Genomic DNA, 27522 nt, shown 5'->3' on the forward strand with positions numbered 1-27522 from the left:
TGGACAAACTTCATATAAACAGACCCTAAGCGAACAAGTTCCAGCCCAGGTTACTATATCCAGCAATACTCTCTGTCACCATAGATGAGAAACCAAAATATTCCAGGACAAAACAAATTTCCACAATATTTCTCTACAAATCCAACTCTACAAAGAATAACAAACTGAAAACTCTGCCACAAAGAGGGAAATTTCACCCTAGGAAAATCAAGAAACCAATCTTCCTGCAACAAACATCAAAGAAGAAAAGCACACAAACATAAATCTACCTCTAACAACAAAAATAGCAAGAAACAACAACCACTATCCTTAATATCCCTTAACATCAATTGACTCAATTCTCCAATAAAAATACATAGACCATCAGACTGGATATATAAACAGGACTCAGCATTTTGCTGCATACAGTAAACCTTATCTCAGCAATAAACACAGGCACTGCCTCAGAGTAAAAGGTTGGGAAAAAAAACTTTCCAAGCAAATGGTACCAAGAAACAAGCTGGAGTAGCCATCCTAATATCAAATAAAATAGATTTTCAACTAAAAGTCATCAGAAAAGACAAGGAAGAACACTTTTTACTCATCAAAGGAAAAAATCTATCCAGATGAACCCTCGGTCCTAAGGCTGGTCTTCAATAATAACAACAAAAATCACACATCCACATGGAAGCTAAACAATGCTCTAAACAATGAAAGCTTTGTCAATGAAAAAATAAAGAAAGAAATCCCAAACATTTTAGAATTTAAAGAAAATGAAGGCAGAACATATCCAAACTTATGGGAAACAATAAAAGCAGTGCTAAGAGGAAAACTGAGCACCTCCAAAAAGAAACTGGAGAGAGCATACACTAACAACATCATAGAACAACTGAAAGCTCTAGGAAAAAAAAGAAGCAGATATACCCAAGAGGAGTAGATGGCAGGGAATGAATTTAGACCTGAAACCACCCAAATAGAAACAAAAAAACTAAACAATGAATCAACAAAACCAAAAGCTGGTTCTTTGAGAAAATCAACAAGATTGATAAATCCTTAGCCAAACTAACTAGAACATACCAAATTGACAAAACCAGAAATGAAAGGGTTACATAACAACAGAAACTAAGGAAATTCAAGAAACCATCAGAACCTATTACAAAAGCTTATACTCAACAAAATTAAAAAATCTAGAGGAAATGGACAATTTTCTAGACAGATACCAGATACCAAAGTTAAATTAAGATCAGATAAACCATATAAACAACTCCATAACCTCCAAAGAAATAAAAAAAGTCATCAAAATCTTCCCAACCAAATAAAGCATAGGACCTGATGGGTGTAGTGCAGAACTCTATCAGACCTTCATAGAAGACCTAATACCAATACTCTCCAAACTATTCCACAACATAAAAACAGAGAGAATACTACCAAACTCATTCTTCGAAGCCAAAATTACACTCATTCCTAAACCACACAAAGAACCTACAAAGAAAGAGAACTTTAGTCTAATTTCCCTCAATGTTTATTGATGAAAAAACACTCAATAAAATTTTTGCAAACCAAATCCAAGAAAACATCAAAATGATCATTCACTGTGGTAAAGTAGGCTTCATCTCAGGGATGCAATGATGGTTCAATACAGAAATCCATCACTGTAAACTACTATATAAACAAACTCAGAGAAAAAGAACACATGATTATCTCTCTAGATGCTGAGAAAACATTTGACAAAATTCAACACCCCTTCATATTAAAAGTCTTGGAAAGGTCAAGTATTCAAGGCTCATATTTAAACATATTAAAAGAAATATACAAAAAACAGCAAACCAATAGCTAGCATCAAAATAAACGGTGAGAAACTTGAAGCAATCTCACTAAAATCAGGGAGTAAAAAAGGTTGTACACTCTCTCCCTACTTATTAAATATATAAATGGAAGTACTAGCCAGAGCAATAAGACAACAAAAAGAGGACAAATATTTTCTTTTTGGAATTGGAATGGAAGAAGTCAAAATATCACTATTTGCAGATGATGTGATAGTATACTTAAGTGACCCCAAAAAAATTTCACCAGAGATTTGTTACAGTTGATAAACAAGTTCAGCAAAGTGGCTGGATATAAAATTAACTCAAACAAATTAGTAGCCTTCCTCTACTCAAAGGACAAAAAGACTAAGAAAAAAATTAGAGAATGAACAGCTTTCACAATAGCCACAAACAATATAAAATACCTTTGTGTGACAGTAACCAAACAAGTGAAGAATCTATATGACAAGAACTTCAAGTCTCTGAAGAATAAATTGAAGAAGACCCCAGAAGATGGAAAGATATCCCATTCTCATAGATTAGAAATATCAACATTGTAAAAATGGCCATCTTGCCTAAGGCAATCTCCAAATTCAATGCAATTCTCATCAAAATTCCAATTCAATTCTTCATAGAGTTAGAAAGGGCAATTTGCAAATTCATTTGGAATAATAAAAATTGCAGGATAGCATAAAGCATTCTGAACAATAAAAAGACTTCTAGGGGAATCACCATCCCTGACCTCAAGCTGTATAACAGATCAGTTGTGATAAAAAACTACCTGTTATGGGTACAGAGACAGGCATTTAGACCAGCGAAATAGAATCGAAGACCCAGAAATGAACTCACACAGCTATGGTCACATGATCTTTGAAAAAGTGCTAAAAATATCCAATGGAAAAAGGACAGTGTCTTCAACAAATGGTGCTGGTTTAACTGGCAGTCAGCATACAGAAGAATGTAAATAAATTCCTTCTTATGTACTTGTACAACTCTCAAATCCAAGTGGATCAAAGACCTCTACATAAAGCCAGGTATACTGAAACTAATAACAGAAAGTGGAGAAGAGCTTAGAACACATAGGCACAGGGGAAATTTTTCTGAACAGAAAACCAATGGCTTATGCTCTAAGATCAATAATTGAAAAATGGAACTGCTTGAAATTGCAAAGCTTCTGTAAGGCCAAGGACACTGTCAAAAGGACAAACCAGCAACCAAAAAATTGGGAAATGATCTTTACCAATCCTACATCTGATAGAGGGCTAGTATCCAATAGATACAAAGAACTCAAGAAGTTAGACTCTAGAGAATCAAATAATCCTATTAAAAATGGAGTACAGAGCTACACAGAGACTTCTTAACTGAGGAACATTGAATGGCTCAGAAACATCTAAAGAAATGCTCAATATCCCTAGTCATCAGGGAAATGCAAATCAAAACAACAGTAAGATTCCACCTCCCACCAATCAGAATGGCTAAATCAAAGTCTCAGGTGACATCAGATGCTAGTGAGGATGTGGAGAAAGAGGAACACTCCTCAATTCTTGGTAGAATTGTAAACTTGTTCAACCACTCTGGAAATCAGTCTGGTGGTTCCTTAGAAAATTGGACATAGTACTACCCAGGACCCAGCTATACCACTTCTGGACATATACCCAAAAGTAGCTCCAACATCTAACAAGCACACATGTTCAAAAATGTTCATAGCCGCCTATTTATAATACCAGAAGCTAGAAAGAACCCAGATATCCTTCAACAGAGGAATGGATTCAGAAATTTTGGTACATATACACAATGGAGTACTACTCAGCTATTAAAAACAATGAGTTCATGAAATTCGTAGGGAAATGGATGGGACTTGAAGCTCATCCTGAGTGATTTAACCCAGTCATAAAAGAACATTCATGGCATACATTCTCTTATAAGAGCAGACAAGCAAACAAAACAAAACAACAACAACAACAAAAAAAGCTCAGAATAACCTAGAAACCATCCACAAAATTTATGAAGCTCAAAAAGAAGGAAGACCAGAATATGGATACCTCTGTCCTTTTTAGAAGAAAGAACAATATAGGGGAGGAAATACAAGGTCAAAGAGGAGTCAGGATTGAAGAAAAGAGCTACAGAGACTGCCTCACCTAGAGAACCACCCCATATACAGCCAGCAAGCCCAATCACTATTGCTATTGCCAAGAAGTGTTTACTGGCAGGAACCAAATATGGATGTCTCCTCAGAGGCACTCCCAGAGTCATATAGATACAGATGAGGATGCTTGCAGCTAAACATCAGACCAAACATGGGGACCCCAATGAAAGATCTAGAGGAAGAACGGAAAGGGCTGAAAGGTTTTCAATTTCATGGGGAAAAAAGCATAAATTAGCCGAGGCACTGAGGTGGAAAGGGTGATTGGGAGAGGGAGCACATTTATGAAAACAAGTTGAGGGGGAAAATGGAGGGGAGTGGGGGGGAGGATATAACATTTGAAATGTAAATACAGAGAATATCTAATAAAATTGAAAAAAACAAAAGACACTGAATAAATTGAAGATTCCAGAAGATGGAAAGATCCCCCATGCTCTTGTATTGATAGGATTAATATGGTGAAAATTACCATCCTACTCCATACAATCTGCATATGCAGAACGATATCCATAAAACCCCAACACAATTATTTACAAAAATAAAAAATAACATTAAATTTAATATGGAAGAACAAACAACCCAGAATAGTTGAGATAATATCTAAAAATAAATTTTAAAAAATGCTGTTTGTCCTGGTCATGGCCAAAGAGGCACCTTATCAAGGTGTTCGTAATATCAGTCAGAAGCCAACCAAAATTGCAGAACTTTGTTCAGCCAGCTTGATGCCTGACTTCATGGCCAAAGCTGTCTTAGGCTTACGACTTATAAAAATTAAGTCAAATCAAATGAAAGCCAGTCAGCTCAGTGCTAAAGGAAGAAGTCTGATAGAGTGCTGCTGAACACCACACTACCCACAGACCTTCACTTGAGTGAATGGCCAAGTAGGCCATAGACACCCTCTTGCTCTCATATCATGCATATCAGGGGAAGGATTTCACCCAGGAGTTGGCCAACAACGTGACCAGCGTGAAGCAGGAGCTACCACAGTGTGCAGGTATGTGGTGGTCAGATGGGAGAGGAATAGCTTGTTACCAGTTGCCAGTCCTACCACCAGTGTCAATGGTGAGATCCCAATCTGAGTTGCAACTGGGGACCATGTCTGAGTTTGTGGCAACATGGCAAAAGACAATGTTAATGTCCATGCCTCACATTATCACTAGAAAACATAGAGATGTCCCTTGTCCAGGAAGCAGGAAGGGACCTCAATGTCCTGGGGTGGGCATAACTGGACCCATCCTTCCCTGAATGTGGTGCTCTGGAGAGCTGGCCCAATTTCTCACAATTGGTAGCATTCAGGAGAGTGGGCCCTGCCCCTCACACAGGTAGTGCAGTAGAGCTGGTCCTGGAGGTGAGGATGTGAGTGAATTAGCCCCGAGGGCATGAGTATGAGAGAGCTGACCCTAAAACTCATCTTCCTTGAGGTAGTATGGGCACAGAGGTGATCTGTCTACCTTTCCTCCTTACCCTGATATGCAGTCATGAACGCTGCCCACAGCTTTGGTCATGAGCTCAGTAGAGCTGACTACTTTGCCCCTCATCAGCTGCAGCACTTGAGAAAGCAGACTTTACACCTTATCTGGACAGTGCATCAGGACTGATCCTGGTGTGGTGGGGTGAGCCATCACTGAGGGCAAAAACTTGGAAAAGCCAGTCCTATCTCTTGCATACACTAAGTTGGCATGGGTGCGGGGTGATGCCCTCTCCCACTTGCCCCTAGGGAGAACTGGTCCTGAGGTCATAAAACTAGATGAGCTGTCCCTGTCCCTCACCCTCTGAGACACTGGGGAGAGTAGGCCCTTCGTGTCTTCTAGGCAGGATAGTGGAGCTGGTGGAGATGGTATAGGTGAGCCATCCCCAAGTTGAGTTCATGAGAGAATGGCCTCACTACTCATCTTGCTTGAGGTGCCTTTGTTCTCTCTCTACTTCCCTTACTTGCTGTATCAACCAGGAGAGGTGACCCTAGGATCATGATAGTAGAATAGCTAACCCAACACACACACTGGCTGTGGCACTAAGGAAAGTAGATCTTAACTCTTGCCTGGGCAACACAGTGGAGCTTCCCCTTATGGTATATACACTAGGCCCTACGGTGTGAGAATAGGAGAGATGACCCAGCCACTAGCTGGCAGCAGCACTTGGGAGAGAGTCCCCTGTACCTTGACTGGACAGCACAGTAAAGGTATTCCAAAGCTGTGGAATCTCCATGACACAAGGAACCACAGTATAACTGTGAAGAGTCCTTGTGAGAATCCAATGTTAATAGTGTGGCAGAAGCCAGAGAGACCCATGACTCATTCTACTGAAAATTTGCAAGTAAAATGTGTGGACAAAAGGGTGTACTATGGGACACACAATGGCACACTACAGCTTCTACAATGAGATGTTTTCTGGGCTTTGTTTTTATTGTTTTTATTTGTTTGCTAGTGTGTTTTACTGAGGGGGCAGTTGCAAGAGCAAAGGAGATATATGAAGGGGCAGGGAGATAAGTCAAACTGGGGAGATGAGTGGACATCAAGTCAAACATACAAAAATATCAATAATAAGTTTTAAAAAATGTTGGAGTTATCATCATCCCACATTTCACATTATGCTACAAAGCTGCAGCCATCAAAACAGCACAATACTGATATAAAATGAGACTCATTAGATGAATAGATGAGATTGATAATCCACATATAAACCTACAGTCTGCAGACCCAAGTTTTAACCAAGACAAACAATACACATTTGAAAATAAACATTATCTTTAACAACAAGTGCTCCTCGAATTGGATAGCTATGTGTGGAAGAATGAATCATGATCCTTACCTCTTACCCTGCATAAAACTCAGCTGCAAATGGATCAAGGACTACAACCTAAGACCTGGTCCAGACTGTGATAGAAAACAATTTAAGGAATAGGCCAGAACTCATTGTAGAGAAACAGACTTCCTGAATGGGACTTTTATGAGATAAAATTTAAAAGTGACAGTTTTTTTTTTTTACCTAGATGCTTCCCAAATAATTGAGATGGAGACCCATTGGTTAACTCAACAAACTTTAAGCACAATAACTGAGATGTTTCTAACAATCTGTGCTGTGGCGCTACTTCCCAGGCACAGGCTCTGAGTTACTTGCATTTAACATCTCCTTTGTTCACTCCCTTTAAGCTGTCTGTCCTCAAGGAGGACTCACTTGATGACTCCTTTTCATGGTCGACCTCATTGAAACCATTTTCTTCATTTTCTACATTCTTTTACATTCTTTTCTATCACAGTCAGCACCAGGCCTTAGGTTGTGGTCCTTAATCCATTTGCAGCTGAGTTTTATGCAGGGTAAGAGTTTAAAAGAAGATTCATTCTCTTGGACCTTTGTCTCCCTTGTTCTGAGGTTCTTCTCCCTGGTTCTTCTTCCTGAGACACCTGGCTGTGATCAGAAGCCCAGCCTTTCTATTTCCTCTGCCTACACATTGGCTGTTCATCGTTTCATTAACCAATCAGAAATCTCTGGGCTGTGTTCTTTATACCACATTGATATAGAAGATTCTTTAATACTTATGGCAGTGTCCATATCCAGACCACAGCTACATCTTAGAACACAGAAATCAGCATTGGAATACACACTGCAAAAGAAAAATCTCCCAACAGATTTTGTAGGGTAAGAATTAAGATGAAAAAATAGTAAGTAAACAAATAGAAATTATAGAAGCTAAAAATTTCTGTACAGCAAATTACACCATCACTTAATTAAAGAAGCAGCCAAGAGAATACAATAGATCTTTACCATCTATAAATTGTATTTCTCCTTTCTTCCTTCTTTCCTTCTTTCCTTTCTTCCTTTCTTCTTTCCTTCCTTCCTTCTTTCTTTCTTTGTTTCTTTCCTTGTTTCTTTGTTACTTCCTTCCTTCCTTCCTTCCTTCCTTCTTTCTTTCTTTCTTTCTTTCTTTCTTTCTTTCTTTCACTGGTTACTTTACTTACATTTCAAATATTGTCCCCTTTCCCAGTTTCCCCTCTACAAACCCCTTTCTCCATCCCCCTCCTTTTATATGAATATTCTCTCTACCCTCTCATCAACCTCCATTCTGCTGCCCTAGCATCACCCTGTACTTGAGCATTGAGCCTCCAAGAACCAAGGGTCTACCCTCCCACTGATGCCAGATAAGGAAGTCCTCTGCTACATATGCAGCTGGAGCCATGGGTCCCTTCGTGTATACTTTTTGTTTTGTGGCTTTATACCTGGGAGCTCTGAAACATCTGGATGGTTGGTATTGTTGTTCGTTATATGGGGTTGCAAACCTGTTCAGCTCCTTCAGTCCTTCCCCTAACTCCTCCACTGGAGACCCTGTGCTCACTACATTGATTCGCTGTGAGCATCCACATCTGAATTGGTCAGACTTTGGCAGATTCTCTCACAGGACAGCTATACGAGGCTCCTGCCAGTAAGTAATTCTGGATATCAGAAATAGTGTCAAAACAACCCTGAGATTCCACCTCACACCAGTCAGATTGGCCAAGATCCAAAACTCAGATGACAACAGATGCTGGCAAAGATGTGGAGAAAGAGGAACATTTCTCCACTGCTGGTGGGGATGTAAACTGATACAACCACTCTGGAAATCAATGTGGCGGTTCCTCAGAAAATTAGATATAGTACTACCTGAAGATCCAGTTATTCCACTTCTGGGCATTTACCCCAGAGACGCTCCAACATACAACAAAGATACCTGCACCACAATGTTCATAGCAGCTCTATTTATAATAGCCAGAAGCTAGAAAGAACCCAGATGTCCTTCAGTAGATGAACGGATACAAAAATTGTGGTACATTTACACAAAGGAGTACTACTCAGCTATCAGAAACAATGGCTTAATGAAATTCTTAAGAAAATGGATGCATCTAAAGAATATTATCCTGAGTGAGATAACCCAGTCACAAAAGAACAGACATAATATGCAGTCACTGATAATGGAATACTAACCCCAGAAAGCTCTGAACACCCCAGAAACAAGACACAGACTATGTGAAGTTCAAAAAAAAGAATATATTTTAGAACTGTATCACATCCCCCTTTCCTCCGTACAGTCCCTCCCAGTTTCACTCCTATCCCCTCAAATTAATAGCCTGTTTTCCTGTATTATTGTTACATATATACATATGTGTATGTATAAGTACCCACAAATACTTAATTACAACCTTAAAAATGTATTCATATACTTTTATGCAAAAATGCTTAAAATTTGTATATTTATCTTTGTTTTTTAAAATAAAGTTTTTCAATAAAAGAAAATGACTTGAGGACCCAACTCATCCACAGTGACCAATTTAAGTAGGACTGAAGCTAGTTCTGGAACTGCTCTCATACCTTTCAATATAATGAGGGTAATGAAAATAGGAGGGGCAACTATAGAAAAAGGTTCCTTTTCCTCTCTGGTAATTTTTGTCTCAGCTTTGATTGATAAATAATATGAGTACATATTTATGGGATTGGAGGTCATGTTTTAGTCTATGAATACACTGTGAAACAATAGAATCATACTAATTACTGTATCTATCACCTCAGATAACCATCTTTTTGTTATGGTGAGAACATTTTTAATGCACTCTCTTATCCAGTTTGAGATACACAATTCATTGTTAGTAAATATAATCACTGCATATGCAATGCATGATCACATCTTATTCTTTCTGTGTAATGAACTGTGTGTCATTGATTAATGTCTTTTCTTTTGCCATTAATTTCTTTGCAAGGCCCGATGATCAGCATTCTTTGAGTTTCCAGTTGTCTCAGGTTCCATGTGAAAGGCCATGCAGCATTTCTACTCTCTGTATTTGCTTTATTTCCCTTAGCATAATATCCTCAGGCTTCACCTATGTGGTGAGTGCCAGGGTACAATGATTAAAGTTACTCTATCTTATATAAAAACAATGACTGTAAATCTTGCTATCTCTTAACAGGCATTTTGGTTGTTTTCATTCTAGACTACCACAAATGCATTGCACAAAACATGAGGGTGCAGATACCTCTTTGCACATAGATTTTGTTTCTTCAGGCTAGATGCCAGCAGTGGGTCTGCTCTAACCTATGGTTACTGCATTTATACTTCTTGAAAAACTTCCATGCTCTTTTCTAAAACTTACAATACTTTCAACAGTGTCCAAGGGTTTCCATCTGATCTGATCATTGATGACACTTGTGTCTTTCGTCTTTGGTTTTCATTTTTAAAATTATAATAGTTCTAAGCTAAGAAGTAGGAGAAAATTTCTCATTGTGCTTCTAACTTGTATTATTCTGATGGTTACTAATGCTGAGCACCAATTTCTGTGCCTGTTCTGTTTCCATGCAAAAAGTCTCAAAAATAGAATGGGGTAGTAAAACAAAGGAGGTACGCATAGGGAAGTTGGGACAATAGTTTTGAAGGTGGAATGTGTGTGTGTGTGTGTGTGTGTGTGTGTGTGTATGTGTGTGCATGTGTGTGTGTGTGTGTGTGTAATAAACAAACAACAATAATTGAAAAAGTCATAGAACAGCATGTTATTTCTCTTTGCTGAAAAGTACATACATGGTATATAAGTGTATGCTGATACAGATTATGCTACTTAAAGTAGCATGAGTTGTTAACAAAAATCCCAATGCTGGACATAGAAGACATTCCTTAAAGTTGTTGCTCAGAGGAGTTAAAGAGATTACATATATATATATATGTGTGTGTGTGTGTGTGTGTGTGTGTGTGTGTGTAATTCATTGCTGTTGTGTTTGGTAGCCTCCCAGAACTTGAATGTAAGATATTATTATTTCAAGCATGACATTCTTTAGATAGTGGACCTGGAGGAATTGAGGTGAAACTGACCTGCAAGCCTCCTCCCTGAATACTTGATCTAATACTATCTTAAGGTGTTATCCAAACTGCACAAAAAGAAAAAGCAACATTCCTACCCAGTTGCAAAATCTCAGACCTCCAGAAATTATCAACATGGTAATATATCCCAATGGTGCAACAGTATCACATACATCTTGGAGGAAAACAAGAGCTATCTATTTGGATTAAAGGCCCACTAAATACACGAATTCATGCCTGGTACTGTAGACCTATTTACCTATGGTGCTTGAGGTCATGGAGACTTAAGAAGAACTTACTACTCACATTTTCCCAGCTAGTATAATTGCTAACTGTATTCTGAGTACTTATCTTTATAACAACATTGAATTGTAGCTCTCACTTATCTACGAAGCTTCCATTTGCAGCATGAAGGGACAGAAGAAGTCAAAACTGGTAAAAAGAAAAAATAGTATAGAACAAGTGACCCCGAAACCACATGTGTCCAGGCCCAAATGATCCATCTACAATATCCTCTCACACCAAAGACTCAGGCAACATCAGGGAAGGGGGTCAAAAGTCTATCAGAACTGGAGGAACAGCATCTCTACTGTAAAGATGAGTCTTCTACTCAAGACTATGAAGCCTAAAACATGGAATCTCAAAAATATGGTTACCTAAGTAAGATCTATAAATGACAACACCAGTAGTATACATTCCAGTAAGAACAAGGGAAATTTCATAAGACCCCGACCTAAATAAAGAATTAACAGGCAACCAATAGCCATTAGGAGGAGAATTCATCTTTTCCAGGGACAGGCCCACTGATAAGTAATCTATTACCAAGTGGTCAAGGCTAAATGTATATGTGATAAAAGCAACACCAAATAACACCACCATATGAAGCAAACTGTATTTATATACAGGTGTGTGTGTGTGTGCGCGCGCATGTCTATAGCAAAAATAGACAAGAACAGGGTGAGAATTTGAAAAAGAATGAGGAACATAGTATTTGGACAGGAGACAAGAATGGTGGAAATGATGCAAATTTGGTGTTCATGTATGGAATTCTCCCCCAAATAAAACTGAAATAAGAAATAAATACTTAAATTTACAGTGTTTGTTTAATTCAGTATAGTGACACCAGAAATCCTAATGCCAAAGAAGCTGAAGCAGAAAGTTTGTGAACTGGGCCAGCCTGACTATATAGCAAGACTCAGTGTTTTTAAAAATACAGCCACACATTGGACTGAGGTCGGGGACCTCTATGGGAGAATTAGGCAAGAACATTTAATTCACAGGAGAAAGTATCTGGTAGGAAATACACAAAAATATATCTGACTCTCCTAGTGATAATATAATGTGAGTTAAAACAATGAGATACAGTTTCATATTTAATAAATTTTTCAAAAAATGTTTTCTTAAGAAAACTAGAAGGGCTGTAGAGATGGCTTAGAGATTAAGAGCACGGACTGCTCTTTCAGAGGTCCTGAGTTCAATTCCCAGCAACCACATGGTGGCTCACAACCATCTGTTATGAGATCTGATGCCCTCTTCTGGTGTGTCTGAAGACAGTGGCAGTGTTCTTATATACATAAAATAAATGAAATTTAGAAAAAGATTCAGCAAAGTTTAAATTTGCTCTCTTGTTCTCTCACCTTTGCTCTCCCCCCTTGCCCCTCCTCTCCCCATTCCCTTCCCCCTGTTTCTCTCTGCAGGTGCTCAGCTCATGGCCCTTTTCTACTTTTCTACTCTTCTCTCTCTGCCCCTACTACCCCTTTAATTCTGTTCCCCATGCCCTGAATAAACTCTATTCTGTAAAAAAAAAAAAAAAAAGAAAGAAAGAAAGAAAGAAAGGAAAGAAAGAAATAAAAAAAGAATGAAAGGAAGAAAGAAAGAAAGAAAGAAAGAAAGAAAGAAAGAAAGAAAAGAAAGAAAACTGTAGATCACCAAGTGTAGCACAAGAGGAAGACACATAAGCCCCGCCTACCACCAGGTAAATCAGAACAGGAGAGGAAGACATTTATAGATGGACCTACCACAATGCCACATAAGTGAGATATAAACCCCTAGGGGTCCCCTAGCCATGTCATCACTTCACAGGGGTAGAGATCACCCAGAGGACCATGTCTGTGTCTGTGACTAGTCAGCTGCAGGGGTCAGTGGGCATCATGTTACCACTAGAGATTATGCTAATGTCCTAGTCTGAGCAGCCTCCAGGGACCATGTTGATGTCCACAGGCTTTGTAGAACTAGCCCTTCCCCTCACTGGCTAGATAATCTGCAGAGCCAGCACCATCCCTCGCCTGTGGCAGCACTCCAGAGACTTGACTGGCCAGCACAGTGGAGATGGCCCTGGTGGTGGGACACTGGTTAACCAGCCCTCAAAGCATAAGTGTCGGAGAGTGATCCTGCCTCATCTGCTTTGGGATAACATGGGTGCACAGGTGATTCCCTCCCCTGACTCCGGACAGACAGAAAGGCTGGCAGTGGAGTCATGAGAACGGAAGAGCTGCCTCTGCACATTGTAGGCTGTAACACTTGGAAGAGGTGGGCTTTGCACCTCTCCTGAGAACCACAGTAGAGTTGGCCCTGGTGGAGGGGGGAACAGGTGGGCCAGAACCGAAGGCGACAGCATGGGAGTATTACTAGCCCTGATAGTCATATGCCATGAGGAAGAGCAGATGCAGAGGAGATGGCCTTACTCCTTGTCAACTGCAGGAGCAGGAAAAACTGGCCTGAGGTCTTGAGAACAGGAGAGCTGTCCCTGTGGCTCACTGGCTATAGCCTTGACAGGAGTAGACCCTGTACCTTGCAGGGAATGAACAAGGGAGCTATTACTGATGGCTAAGTCACAGGTAAGCCAGTCTTGAAGATATGAAAGCAGGAAAGCTGTCTCAGCCCCTAACTGGCTTCAGGACTTGAGAGTGGCGTTGCACCTTGACTGAACATCACAGTGGACTTGGCTATGAAGGTGTAAGGGCAATGAGGCATCCTGGAAGACGTAACTATGCTTCCTGCTGATGGTAGCATTCGGTAGCCTAGCCAGAGCAGTGCTGCCAATCTCACAGGGATGGTATGGATGCAAGAGAGCCAATGGGCTGACCACTTCAATTGCCACCCAGGCCCAGATCCAGGGCATTGGCTCAACCCAAAATCTGCATCATGACTGAATAATTGGGGTGGATGAAAGGGCCAGTCCTACTGAAAAATTGCAGTATCCCCATGACACAGGGCAACCCGTGAATTATGATGATTCTGTATAAAATTACCATGTTGGGGGAACGGTGTTTATTTTAAGCTGTGTGACTTTGTGGGGGCTGTTTTAGCAGTGAAATAAGAGAAGGAATAAGTGCTGAGCAGGTCCATGGGCTGGTTCTACCAAAGTCTGATGTGAGGCACTCTGTGTGTATGCATTTTAAAGCTTCAAAAATAGCCTTTTTAGTAGTTCTTTCTAATTGTTGTTGTTCCCTGATTATCTAATGGAAAGAATATTTAGAGAATTTTCTATGTTACTTGAGGAAACACAGCTTCTCCTAATAATCTGCTAGCCTCTGGGGATAAATTCTAAAAAAAAAAAAAAAAATTGTTAAAGTACAGTCAGGTGGATAGAGTCCTTAATTTAGCAGCAATGCTTACTGCATATTGGTTGCCTATAGAACAGACACTGAAGCCATGATCCTAAAGTTGCTGCGTTACTTAAAAGACATACAAATAATCTACTTTGAGCTCAAATTCTGTTTTCCAAATGATCCGAAAGGGAAAAAAATAAACTCTTAAAGTCACACATAGAATTTGAATCCACATCTCTCTCACTTTCTTGCTCATGCTTTTGCTTCATAAGAGACTGCTTGTTGCAGTGGTATCATTTTAAGTGAAAATACATCAAATAAAAAGGGAACTCTTTAAAAGTCAGTCAGTAGACCAAACAATTGCAACCACACAAGGCTTTATAGAACCATTGCAAGTAATTTTCAGAGCAAGAAATAACGAGCTGTTAAAGCTAACTTACCGAGGGCCTGCATGTGAGAAATCATGGCTCCTTGACCTGCAATGCCCACCAATACAAACCAAATGTAAATCTGAGTGTCTATTCCTCTGTCCCCAGCTTCTCTGGTTTATATATTCCTCCCTCTCACTAAGGTGTTACTCAGATGTGCACTGCTATAACAAAACACCAAGGACAATCAGCTTATATTAAGGGGCAGCTAATTTTATCTCAAGGTTTCAGACATTTCTGTCCCTGGTGGGTTGGCTCTGCAGCAGTTCATGTGGCCAGGCAGCACATGAAAAGTTATGTGTGAGCAAAAGGAAGAGAAGGGCTTGTATTGCAGAATTCCCTTGAGAGCACACTCAAAGAGCCTAACTTTCTTTAACTTGACTCATGTCTTCAAGGTTCTACCACAAGCATGTAGAACCACAGGATGGTGAACAAGCATTTAACAAATGGTCTTAAAGAGATGCTTCTCTTTATTGCACCATTAGTTAAATTTTAAAAGTGCTTGAATAATTAACTTATAGAAATAAGAATCAAAAAAGGATGTCTCAGTGAGAAATTATTTACTGAGAAAGATGCACGAGAGGGGAAATGAACTGTATGAGAACGTCCAGAAATCAAATCATGGTTGTAGGGTAGATACTCAGCATTAGATTGACATGTGGCGTCATCTCTGCCTTTTCTTTTATCTTTTAGTTTATTTTCCGATTTTATGTAAATGGGAGATTTACTTGGATACATGTCTATATACAAACTGCATACCCTGGAGGTCTAATTGGCTAGGACTTCCAGTACTACATTAAGTAGGTAGAGAGAGTGGACATCCTTGTCTAGTCCCTGATTTAAGTGGGATTGCTGGTTTGCTGTGTATTGCTTTTCCAATGTTTAGATATGGGCCATGAATTACATGAATTTTCAAGACTTTTAACATGAAAAGGTGTTGAATTTTGTCAAATGCTTTCTCAGCATCTAATGAGATGATCATGTGGGTTTTTTTCTTTGAGTTTGTTTATAAAGAGGATTATGTTGACGGATTTCCATATATTTAGCTATCACTGCATCCCTGGAATAAAGTCTACTTGGTCATAGTGAATGATTGCTATGATGTGTTCTTGGATTCGGTTTGCAAAACTTTTATTGAGTAAATTTGCATCGATGTTCATGAGGGAAATTGGTCTGAAATTCTCTTTTTTTGTAGGGTTTTTGTATGATTTAACTATAAGTGTGACTGTGGCTTTGAAGAATGATTTGGGTAGTACTCCTTCTGTTTCTATTCTGTGGAATAGGTCGGAAAGTATTGGTATTAGGTCTTTATGAAAGTCTGATAGAGTTCTGCACTGACCCCACCGATCTGGTCCTGCCTATTTTTTGATTGGGAGGCTTGTGACAACTGCTTATATTTCTTTAGAGGTTATGGGACTGTTTAGATGGTTTATCTGATCCTAATTAAACTTTGGTACCTGGTATCTGTCTAGAAAATTGTCTATATCCTCCAGATTTTCCAGTTTTGTTGAGTAAAGGCTTTTATAATAGGGTCTGATGATTTCTTGAATTTCCTCAGTTTCTATTGTGATGTCTCCCCTTTCATTTCTGATTTTGTTAATTTGGATACTCTCCCTGTGCCCTCTAGTTAGTTTAGCTAAGGGTTTATCAATCTTGTTGATTTTCTCAAAGAACCAGCTCCTAATTTTGTTGATCCTTTGTATAGTTTGTTTTGTTCCTACTTGGTTAATTTCAGTCCTGAGTTTGATTATTTCCTGCTGTCTACTCCACCAAACTCAAGCACTATCACTGTTGCCAAGAAGTGCTTACTAGCAGGAGCCAGATGTGTGTGCCCCAGTAGAGGCTCTTCCAGAATCATAGAGATACAGTTGAGGATGCTTTCAGCTAGTTATCAGACTGAACATGGGGGCCCCAATGATTGAGGTAGAAAAAGGTCTGAAGGAGCTGAAAGGGTTTGCATCCCCATGTGAAGAACAACATCATCAGCAAACCAAATCCCCCAGAGCTCCCAGGGACTAAAACACCAACCAGTAAGTACACATGGAGAAACCCATGGCTCCAGTTGCGTGTGCATCAGAGGATAGCACTGACTGGCATCAAAGGGAAAAGAGGACTTTGGTCCAGTGAAGGCATGATTTCCCGGAGTAGGGGAATGTCAAGGTGTTTAGGTGGATAGGGTGGTTGGGAAAGGCAGCGCCTTCATGAAAGCAAGGGGAGGGAGATGGGGGTTGGGAGTGGGGCAAGAACATTTGAAATGTAAATACAGATAATATCCAATTTAAAAAAATAAATGAAAGAAAGAAAGTTTGCTGTGAGATTTTCATCTTCTAGTAATGTCAGAAACTAAGCCTATTAAATCTCATAAACATGACTGCCGAAGTGCTAGAGAGATGGATCAGCCATTAAGCACACTGCTTACTCTTGCAGAGGACAGAGATTTGATTCTCAGCACCCACACTGTGGCTCACAGTTACTGCCTGTAACTCCTGTTTCAGGGAATCCTATCAACTCTTCTAATTTCCTCAAATGTAGAAAGCATATCCAGAGGATATGCAAGGCCCTCAGATGGAGGATGTGGCCACCCACTCATCTCCAAATTTTTTACTCAGAATGGTTCTTGTCTTAAGGAAATACCGGGACAAAGTGTAGAGCACAGACTGAAGGAAAGACTGCCCTAACCTGAGGAACCATCCCATATACAGACACCAAACCGAAACACTATTGCAAATGTCAAAAAGTGCTTGGTGACAGGAGCCTGATATGAATGTCTCCTGAGAGCATCTGTCAGAGTCTTACTGATACACATGTGGATGCTTGCAGCTAACCATCAGACTGAGCACAGAGACCCCAATGGAAAAGGTAAAGAAAAGACTGAAAGAGCTAAAGGGGTTTGTAACCCCATAGGAAGAACAATAATATCAACCAACCAACCAATCACCCCCACCCCAGAGCTCCCAGAAACTAAACCACCAACCAAAGTACACATGGATGGACCAATGGCTCCAGCTACATATGTAACAGGGTGTGGCTTTGTCTGGCATAAATAGGAGGAGAAGCTCTAGGTCCAGGGTAGGGGAATGCCAGGGTGATGAGGGAATGTTTGGGTGGAAGGGGAAGCACCCTCATAGAAGCAGGGGGAGGAATAGGAAGCTTCTGGAGGGGAAACTGGAAAAGGGGCTAATATTTGAAATGAAAATACTTAAAATACCAAAAAAAAAAAAAAAAAAGAATGAGGACATGATGAGTTTAGCAGGTAAATGGATGAAACTAGAAAATATCCTGAAGGAGATAACATGCAAAGTTTCACAAATTGAGAGGGGGGAGGGGGAGGGAGAAAAGGAAAGGAAGAAGAAAGAAAAAAAATGAAACAAATACACATATAATTATTTGTATACACAGAAAGGACATTCATACAATAAAAATAAAGACACAAAAATTAAAACAAAACAAGATACACACACACACACACACACACACACACACACAGAGGCATGTGATAGCAATGAATGAGAAAAAGTGCTAGCACATTGAAAGAGAGAAAGGAGGGTATATGATGACATCTTAGGGAAAGTTTTCTGACTGACATGATTTTTTACAAATCATGGAAGAACTCAATCCAGAAATTGCAAGATTTTCCAGTACATTTTACATACTTTCATAGAAGGCAATAGATCACCTGAAACAAGTTCTCACTGCATACACATTTAATAATATTTTTCTATTCCAAACTATACTCTCCTCTTGTCTGCATTCCCTGATTTACAAAGCATCTCATTTGGTATAGAAAGCTACAAAATCACACCAAACTCTACTAAATTGGCTACCTTATTTAACTAGGATTTCCCAGTTTCCTTAATAGATCAAACTTGAACATTTTAATAGACTTCTCAGAAATGTAACTTAAACCATAATCTTTTCATGGGTGAATCTAAATTCCACTTTCCTCTGCCAACCAAACCATCCACTGTTTCTTTCTTAAAAGAAACTGATGTTTGTTTTAAGAAGCTATTGTATATTGGGAGTAAATTTTATAGCACTCTCCAATAAATGCTGATTATAAAATTAGTCAATTTATGAAAGTCATTTACAATGTTAAAATTTTATCCATTCTTAATATTTCTAGTATCAATTAGAGTAAAATTTATTGAAAAATAGTCCTTCTGTCTCTCATCACGATTCTGTATTCTACCTTATTATCCCAAAAATAGGTCTTTTTGAAATTATGGTGTTTCCTACCCTATTATCATTTAAACTGATTTCAGAGTACTTCAACAGTTCATATGTTCTAGAAAATAATAGTATTTGGGGATGTGGAAATACAACAGATATCTATAACCCTGATGATATGTGTATCTTGTATTTATTTGAACTGTAATGGAAACTAGCAAGGTATTAGTACATCACAACAGATGACAATTAATCTTGCCTTGAAAAGACCTCTACAGGTAAAAATTCTACAGTGTCAGTACACAGAACATCTTGACTGCCTTACTGATTGGACTTCTCCAATATCTTATAATCTAATGAAATAACCATATGAAACAGTGAAAAGGATATTTAAAAAAACAATAGCTGAAATTGCTACTACTCATCACAGTGTGTTTACAAAGTATTTAAAATGTTGGTTTCTAAAGAAAGTTTCAAAGAACATAAAGGTGTTCCATAGTACTATAGTTGATAGTAAAAACTAAAAGTAACCCTGTAAGGTTCTTATCTTCTTAGTCCTGGTGAAATTTAGGTTCCAATACAATAACTAATAGTTTAAAGGAAGTTAGATCGCCATAGTTTGAGATGTATAAACAGAGCTGAATATATGCTTTAAGTCCTTTGTGACATGTATTTCAGAAGACTACTGAAGCTTTGTCTGGTTGTAGATATATACACTCCCAACACTTTGGAGTTGCAGGCAGGCAGATCATGGGATCAAGGCCAGCCTTTGCTACATGAGACTGGGCAACATAATGACTTGGATGGTATCTTGGTTACAGAGTAAAAACAACCAAGTACAAAAACAATCAATTGAACGAGTCACTTATTTGTTTATTCCTATGTGTAAACTACAGACCGTGGAAGCTCTAAATACATTACAAAAGTTAACCAAGTGCAGTATGGATTGCTGCCATTCCTAGATAATACATGTAGAAAGGGGTGTGAACATTCTCCTGGTCATTCAACTAGAGATGTTAGAGCATATTTCAAAATCAGACTTGTGACCTCAGAGTATAATCACTGCATGATTATTATGGACTCTCTTCCCCCCCCCTCTGTTATACATACTTTTTATGAGTAAAATAAAAATAATATTTTGTCAGTTGCCAAGTTCTTACTGTGAACGTATTATACAATGGGGAAAACTCTTAGGACAAGAAAGACCACATGAAGTGTAATAGAGAAGAATGTTGCTTTTAAGGGTCTTGAGTTTAGTGGGAGATATAAATCAGGTGCAATAGAACAGAATGTCAAGATCCTCCCACAAGAGGTATGCCTCACTTAGACTAAACCTAAAATACACGCAAAAAGTCCAGTCTACAGCAAAATCAAAAGCTAGAATGACCAGATATATAATTTAATAAAAAGTATATAAATTATATAGCAATCTCACAAGATAAAGCCAAACTTTAATGGAAAAGTTAGGGTTGGTTATCATGGAGAATGTTTGGGCCTCATGAAAGGAAATAAATCTGCCTACATATGAATAAAGCACATAAGGCAGAGGCCTTTAAGCCTTATGAGTAACTGTAATCTTTTTATTAATCTTTAGAGAACTGAAAGTCTTAAAATCAGAAAGTAGAAAAAGCCAGATTCCCATTTTTAAGAGATCATTTGATGTAAATAACAGATAAAAATTGAGTATAATGCTGACCACTAGTGTCAGTTTTCTGCCCTTTAATAAAACATCTAATAAAATTAAATGGAAAAGCACAGATATTAACACTCCATGCTAGACTATTGTGAAGGAACATGACAGTGTCTCATATCCAGAAACTTGTCTATTTTTCAGAGGACAACACTGCCTGTGGGCTTTTGACACATATTGCCATCTGCTCAGCAGCTGAAGTGTCAATAACACATTTCCCAATCAACATGAGCATCTCTCCATGTATGCCCATGAAGGGTTCAAATATGTGGAGAAACAAACACCAAGAAGTAAAAAGAGGACCAAGAGAGTGTCATGTTGGTTTCTGCCTGGGGACAAAATCTCCACTGTGAATAGCTGAAGTTGTTAATCAAAATAATTACCCGAAAAAATTCTTAGATACCTAATGAGCCAGTTACGAAGTGTATATAAGACACAAATCTTTTTTTCAGCTATGTTGGGCTTTGATATATCATGATTATAGACTAAAATACTGTATAGGTGTTATAATGTGGAGAATACCTATGCTCACACTAAGGTATAGGCATAAATATTTTGCAACCTACTTTTACTAATGGTTCAACATCTCCTCTACCTTACCACCCAGCAGAGGTAGTGCAAGAGAAAAGTTATTAGGATACAGGGGAAGTAGACCTGTTCAGCAGTAGTTTTGAGAGGCAAGCTTGATCTTCTTTGGCAGCAGTTCAGTTCCATAGCAAATACCAAATATGATTCAGCAGCCGCAAAGCAGTGCTTGAGGCAGGCAGAAACAGGCACAAACCAGAAGCTACATATCACTCCTTTCAGCAAGCAGACACCAGGCAGCTGTAGTTCAACCCTGAAGAAACTTCCAGGCTCACCAACTAACCTAAGGTAAGGTCACAGAGGATTCTCACAAGCAGTTCTTGGCTGAGTTTCTCTCAATGGCATCATTACCACAAGTTGAGCTCAACATTACGTCAGGTGAACCAATACATGCATGTCTCAAGTGAAAAATACGGAGGCTGAACAAACCAAACGAATGCTCAGTGCTTATTTCCCAATCTCAGTGGGGTCATATTTAAACTCCTTTGTCACAGGCCCTTCTACGTGTTTGGTATATCAAAACATTCTTTCACCCATGTCTGCTTGAGGAATCATTCTTTCGAGTGTTTGCTTTAGCAAGACATCTTTCCAGCTATGTGCCCCAGCAAAAACATCATTTGACATAACTGACTTTCCGAAGAAAGTTTCCACTTCACTGATGTGTAAAACACTTTGGAACATATAATGTCTCAGAGCATTGAGCGCAACTCTCTGAGAAAAATATTAATTACATAGGAAAATATGAAGCAGAAGTACAATAATAATACTGTCTAATACAGTATTAAGCCAAAATGTCAGCAAATGCTCAGAGAGAAAGGATAAATATTGTACAAACATTGTCCATTTATTTTAAAGAGATCATGAGTACCTTCCATGTGTCAGGTGCCGTTCTGGGTGCTAGGAACACAACTGTGTCCTGAGAGCTGGCATTCTACTGGGAGAACAAGCAAGCAACATGAAACAAAACAGAAATGTGGGACAACTGCTATAGGTAAAAGTAAAGCAAGAAGAAGGTTAGATAGTTAAGAGATTAAAAAGAATTAGCCTCTCCACCCACTCATGGTAGTAGTGATGTCTAGTCGCGAGCTATAGAGCGTGGTCTCCTGGTGGTCGGTGTCCTATACTAGGTGAGCGCTAGCACTGTTGCCTGTCTGGCCCTGTTTTTCAGGGCCTTCCAGGTTTGTTGCGTGGGTAATGAGGCTTTGGTCTTTCCACAGCTCTAAGAATGGGCAGTTTTTATGGGTGTCACTGATGGAATTGGAAAACCATTTGCATAAGAGTCAGCAAAGTTTGGAATGAAGATTGTCCTGATCAGCAGGTCCCAGGATAAACGGAATCAGGTTTCCAATGACATCAAAGAAAAATTCAACATTGAAACAAGGAGCAGTGCTGTCGACTTTTCATTGAATGATAGTTATGATAAAATTAAGACAGGCCTGTCTGGTCTTAAAATTGGCGTTTTTAGTGAACAAAGTGGGCATGTCACGTGAGTATCCAGAATACTTTTTGGAAATTCCGGACTTGGACAACACCATCAAGACACGGATAAATATTAATGTGCTTTCAGTTTGCAGGGTGACATGCTTGGTGCTGCCTGGCATGGCAGAAAGATCTAAAGGGGAAATTCTCAATCAACATCTCCTCTGCCAGTAGCATGCTTCTGGTTCCACTGTTGACAATATACTCTGCAACCAAGGCCTTTGTAGATTTCTTCTCTCAGTGCCTCTATGAAGAGTACAAGAGCAAGGGCATCTTTGTGCAGAGTGCCCTGCCAAACTTGGTAGCTACAAAACTGGCCAAATGAATGGAATTTGTCTTTGGATGAGCCCTCTGCAGAGACATTTTTGAAGTCTGCAGTTCAAACAGCAGGTTTGCAGACCCGAACCACTAGATATGTGATCCACACTCTCATGAGCTCAATAAACTCAATCTTGCCTCATTGGGTTTATTTGAAAATAACCATGGGTGCCAACAAGTCTATATGGAATCGCTATCTGAAGAAAACCAAAAAGAACTAAATGTTGCTGAGTCATTGTGCTCCTTGGCCAGATGCTTGAACTGTGCCTGCAAACCAGGCACCTGCCTGTCCTGCGCCTCTACTCTTAGCTCAGTAATTGCTAGCATGGCATAGTTGGTGGAAAAAAAATTCCTTTTAGAGGCTGCTAACATATATTCTGGATACAACCAGGAGGAGTTTTAAGTTTAATAATGACAAATGTATGTAGAACACTTTGACAGAAAGGAACAAATTCCAGAATGACACAGACCCACAGAACCATCTGGCCCAGAATGCCAGTGATCACCTAGTATTTGGTCAGAAACCTACTGTAAAGTGTAATGGCTAGCTACTTTTTTATTTTTAACATTAGAGAGGACGGGGCTTAGTTAATTTGTTATGGGCAGATACTATGCGGTGTACATTGATTTCTGTAAGGTTTTCTTAATGTATGTTCCAGCTTATGTATTTATATGGAACATTTCTTCTCAAAAGTAGCTACAGCATAAAGAGAAATGAAACACAGTTCTTTCTAACTCATAAGTCCACGAAATGTTATTCTTAAACACATATTATGACTACTCTGTTCAAACGTATGTGAATACCGGATATGATATAATGTGACTGAAACGTAAAGGTAAGTGGGCCAGAGAGTATGTCAAGACCAACAACACGCTGTGGTTCTGCGGGGTCTAGGGATGCAGTCTGCGTGGACACCCAGTGTTCCTTATGTGTGTACTGCACCCCTACAGCCTGCTCGGGATCACAGAAGCTATCTGTGGTAGCGAGGGCTCAAGCAAACATATACTTTCTAAGTTGGTGTCTCATTAGAATTCATATATCTGCTTTTAATAAAAGATGATGTGACCATGAAAAAAATAAAATAATTGTTTATAGTAGGCTTTATTGATAAAGCATACAGAGAGCTTTCTTTTTTTTGAGGGGAGGATGTAACATGATTTTTTTTTAACTTTATTTTTAAAAACAAAGATAAAAGAAAAAAATTTTAAAACATTTTTGCATAAATGTATACAAATATAATTGTTTCAGGGCTTGGCTTTTTTTTTCTTTTTTTAAGGTTTGATACTCTGAATTGAGGTCTTACTAGTTGCAATGAGCAAAAAGTACATGTAAAACAGGATGTAACCCAGAATTAGTCAACATTTTCTTGGTGTGTAAGGATTGAGCGTAATGTTTTTTTTTTTTTTTTTTTTTTTTTGGTTGTTGTTGTTGTTTTGTTTTGTTTTCTTATTCTTGAACTTCACACAGCCTGTGAGTTGTTTCTGGAGCAGTCCGAGCCTCTGGGGTTAGCATCCCACCATCAGTGACTGCATATTATGTCTGTTATTTTGTGACTGGGTTATCTCACTCAGGATGATATTCTCTAGATGCAACCATTTTCTTAAGAATTTGGTTAAGTCATTGTTTCTGACGGCTGAGTAGTACACCACTGTGTAAATGTACCAAAATTTGTGTATCTATTGATCTACTGAAGGACATCTGGGTTTTTTCCAGCTTCTGGCTATTATAAATAGAGCTGCTATGAACATTGTGGTTCCTGTATCTTTGTTGTATATTAAAGTGTCTCTGGGGTATATGCCCAGAAAAGGAATAGCTGAATCTTCAGGTAGTACTATGTACAATTTTCTGAGGAATCACCAGACTGATTTCCAGAGTGACAACCCCACCAACAGTGGAGAAGTGTTCCTCTTTCTCTGCAACCTCAAAAGCATCTGTTGTCATCTGAGTATTGGAACTTGGCCAATCTGACTGGTGTGAGGTGGAATCTCAGGGTTGTTTTGATTTGGATTTCCCTGATGGCTAAGGATGTTGAGCACTTCCATAAATGTTTGTCAGCCATTCGATATTCCTAAATTGAGAATGATTTATTTAGCTCTGTACCCCATTTTTAATAGGGTTTTTTGATTCTCTGGTATCTAACTTTTTGAGTTCTAGTATACCTTGGATATTATGCCTCTATTTGATGTGGAGTTGGTAAAGATCTTTTCCCATTCTGTTGGTTACCGTTTTGTTTTCTTGACAATGTCCTTAGCCTTACAGAAACTTTGTAAACTCATTAAGTTCCATTTCTTAAACTTTGACCTTAGAGCTTGAGCCATTGGTGTTTTGATCAGAAAATTTTCTCCTGTACCTATGTGTTCTAAGGTTTTCCTTACTTTCTCATCTAATAGTTTCAGTGCATCTGGTTAAAATTGGAGATCTTTGATCCACTTCAACTTGAGCTTTGTATAAGGAAATAAGAAAGGGTCTATTTTCATTCTTTTGCATGCTGACTGCCAGTTGGATCAGCACCATTTGTTGAACAGGCTATTCTTTTTCCATTGAATGTTTACAGCTCCTAAGTTAAAAATCAGGTGACCATATACATGAGGGTTCATTTCTGGATCTTCTATTCTATTCCATTGATCCACGTGCTTATTTCTGTACCAGTACCATGCATTTTTCAACAAAATTGCTTTGTTTTTTTGTTTGTTTTTTAAACATCTTTATTTTACAAAACAAAGATAAATGTACAGATTTCAAGCATTTTTTGCATAAAGTTATACAATACATTTTTGTCAGTACTTTTTTACAGATTTTAAAATAATTTTTACATAAATCTATTTGAATAGTCAATACTTGATCTTTTTAAAGGTTTGACTGTATGCATCAAAAACCCTATAGTTACAATGAGCACAAAGTCCATGCAAAACAAAATGTAACATGAAAATAGTCAAAGTTTTCTTGTTATGTAAAGATTTTTTTGTTTGGTTTTGTTTTCTTTATTTCTTGGACTTCCTGCAGTCTGTGAGTTGTTTCTGGGGCAGTTCGAGCCTCTGGGGGTTAGCATCCCACTATCAGTGACTGCATATTATGTCTGTTCTTTTGTGTCTGGGTTATCTCACTCAGAATGATATTCTCTAGATGCAGCCATTTTCTTAAGAATTTGGTCAAGTCATTGTTTCTGGTAGCTGAGTAGAATTTCATTGTGTAAATGTACCAAAATTTTTGTATCCATTCATCTTCTGAAGTGCATCTGGGTTCTTTCCAGCTTCTGGCTATTATAAATAGAGCTGCTATGACCATTGTGGTGCATATATCTTTGTTGTATACTAAGGAGTCTCTGGGGTATATGCCCAGAAGTGGAATAGCTGGGTCTTCAGGTAGTATTATGGCCAATTTTCTGAGGTATCGCCAGACTGATTTCCAGAGTGGTTGTACTAGTTTGCAACCCCACCAACAGTGGAGAAGTATTCCTCTTTCTCCGCAACCTTGCCAGCATCTGTTGTCATCTGAGTTTTGGATCTTGGCCAATCTGACTGGTATGAGGTGGAATCTCAGGGTTATTTTGATTTTCATTTCCCTGATTGCTAAGGATGTCGAGCACTTCCTCAGATATTTCTCAGCCATTCGATATTCCTCAACTGAGAACATTTTGTTTAGTTCTGTACCCCATTTTTTAATAGGGTTATTTGATTCTCTGGTGTCTAGCTTTTTGAGTTCTTTGTATACCTTAGATATTAGGCCTCTATATGATGTGGAGTTGGTAAATATCTTTTCCCATTCTGTTGGCTGCTGTTTTGTTTCTTGACAATGTTCTTCGCCTTACAAAAACTGCAATCTCATTAAGTCCCATTTGTTAATCTTTGACCTTAGAGCTTGAGCCATTGGTGTTTTGTTCAGAAAATTTTCTCCTCTGCCTATATGTTCTAAAGTTATCCCTAATTTCTCATCTAATAGTGTCAGTGGATCTGGTTTAATGTGAAGATCTTTGATCCACTTACACTTGAGCTTTGTACAAGGAGATAGGAAAGGGTCTATTTTCATTCTTTTGCATGCTGAGTGCCAGTTGAACCAGCACCATTTGTTGAATAGGCTGTCTTTTTTCCATTGAATGTTTAAGGCTCCTTTGTGGAAAACCAGGTGACCATATATATGAGGGCTCATTTCTGGATCTTCTATTCTATTCCATTGATCCACATGCCTATTTCTGTACCAGTACCATGCAGTTTTTAGCACGATTGCCTTGTAATATAGCTTGAGGTCAGGGATAGTGATTCCCGCAGATATTTTCTTGTTGTTGAGGATGGATTTTGCTATTCTGGGTCTTTTGTTGTTCCATATGAAATGGCACATTGATCTTTCCAATTCCATGAAGAACTGTGATGGAATTTTGATGGGGATTGCATTGAATCTGTAGTTTGCTTTTGGTAGGATGGCCATTTTTAAAATGTTGATCTTTCCAAACCATGAGCAAGGGAGATCTTTCCATTTTCTGAGATCCTCCTCAATATCCTTCTTTAGAGGTTTGAAGTTCTTGTCGTACAGGTCCTTCACTTGCTTAGTTAGAGTCACACCAAGAT

General features: G+C 38.8%; 1 pseudogene across 1 annotated transcript in view; it reads left to right on the forward strand.

The window, feature by feature from the left end:
- LOC308430308 (very-long-chain 3-oxoacyl-CoA reductase-like) overlaps positions 1-23180 on the forward strand; it is a 51904-nt pseudogene extending 28724 nt beyond the window's left edge. The window contains exon 3 of the transcript in view: positions 22331-23180. The product of the transcript in view is annotated as a very-long-chain 3-oxoacyl-CoA reductase-like (transcript). The remainder of the gene's footprint in view (positions 1-22330) is intronic.
- The last annotated feature ends 4342 nt before the right edge of the window (positions 23181-27522 follow it).

Source organism: Micromys minutus, assembly GCF_963924665.1.
Source record: "Micromys minutus genome assembly, chromosome: 15".
In the NCBI taxonomy this organism is placed as follows: Eukaryota; Metazoa; Chordata; class Mammalia; order Rodentia; family Muridae; genus Micromys; species Micromys minutus.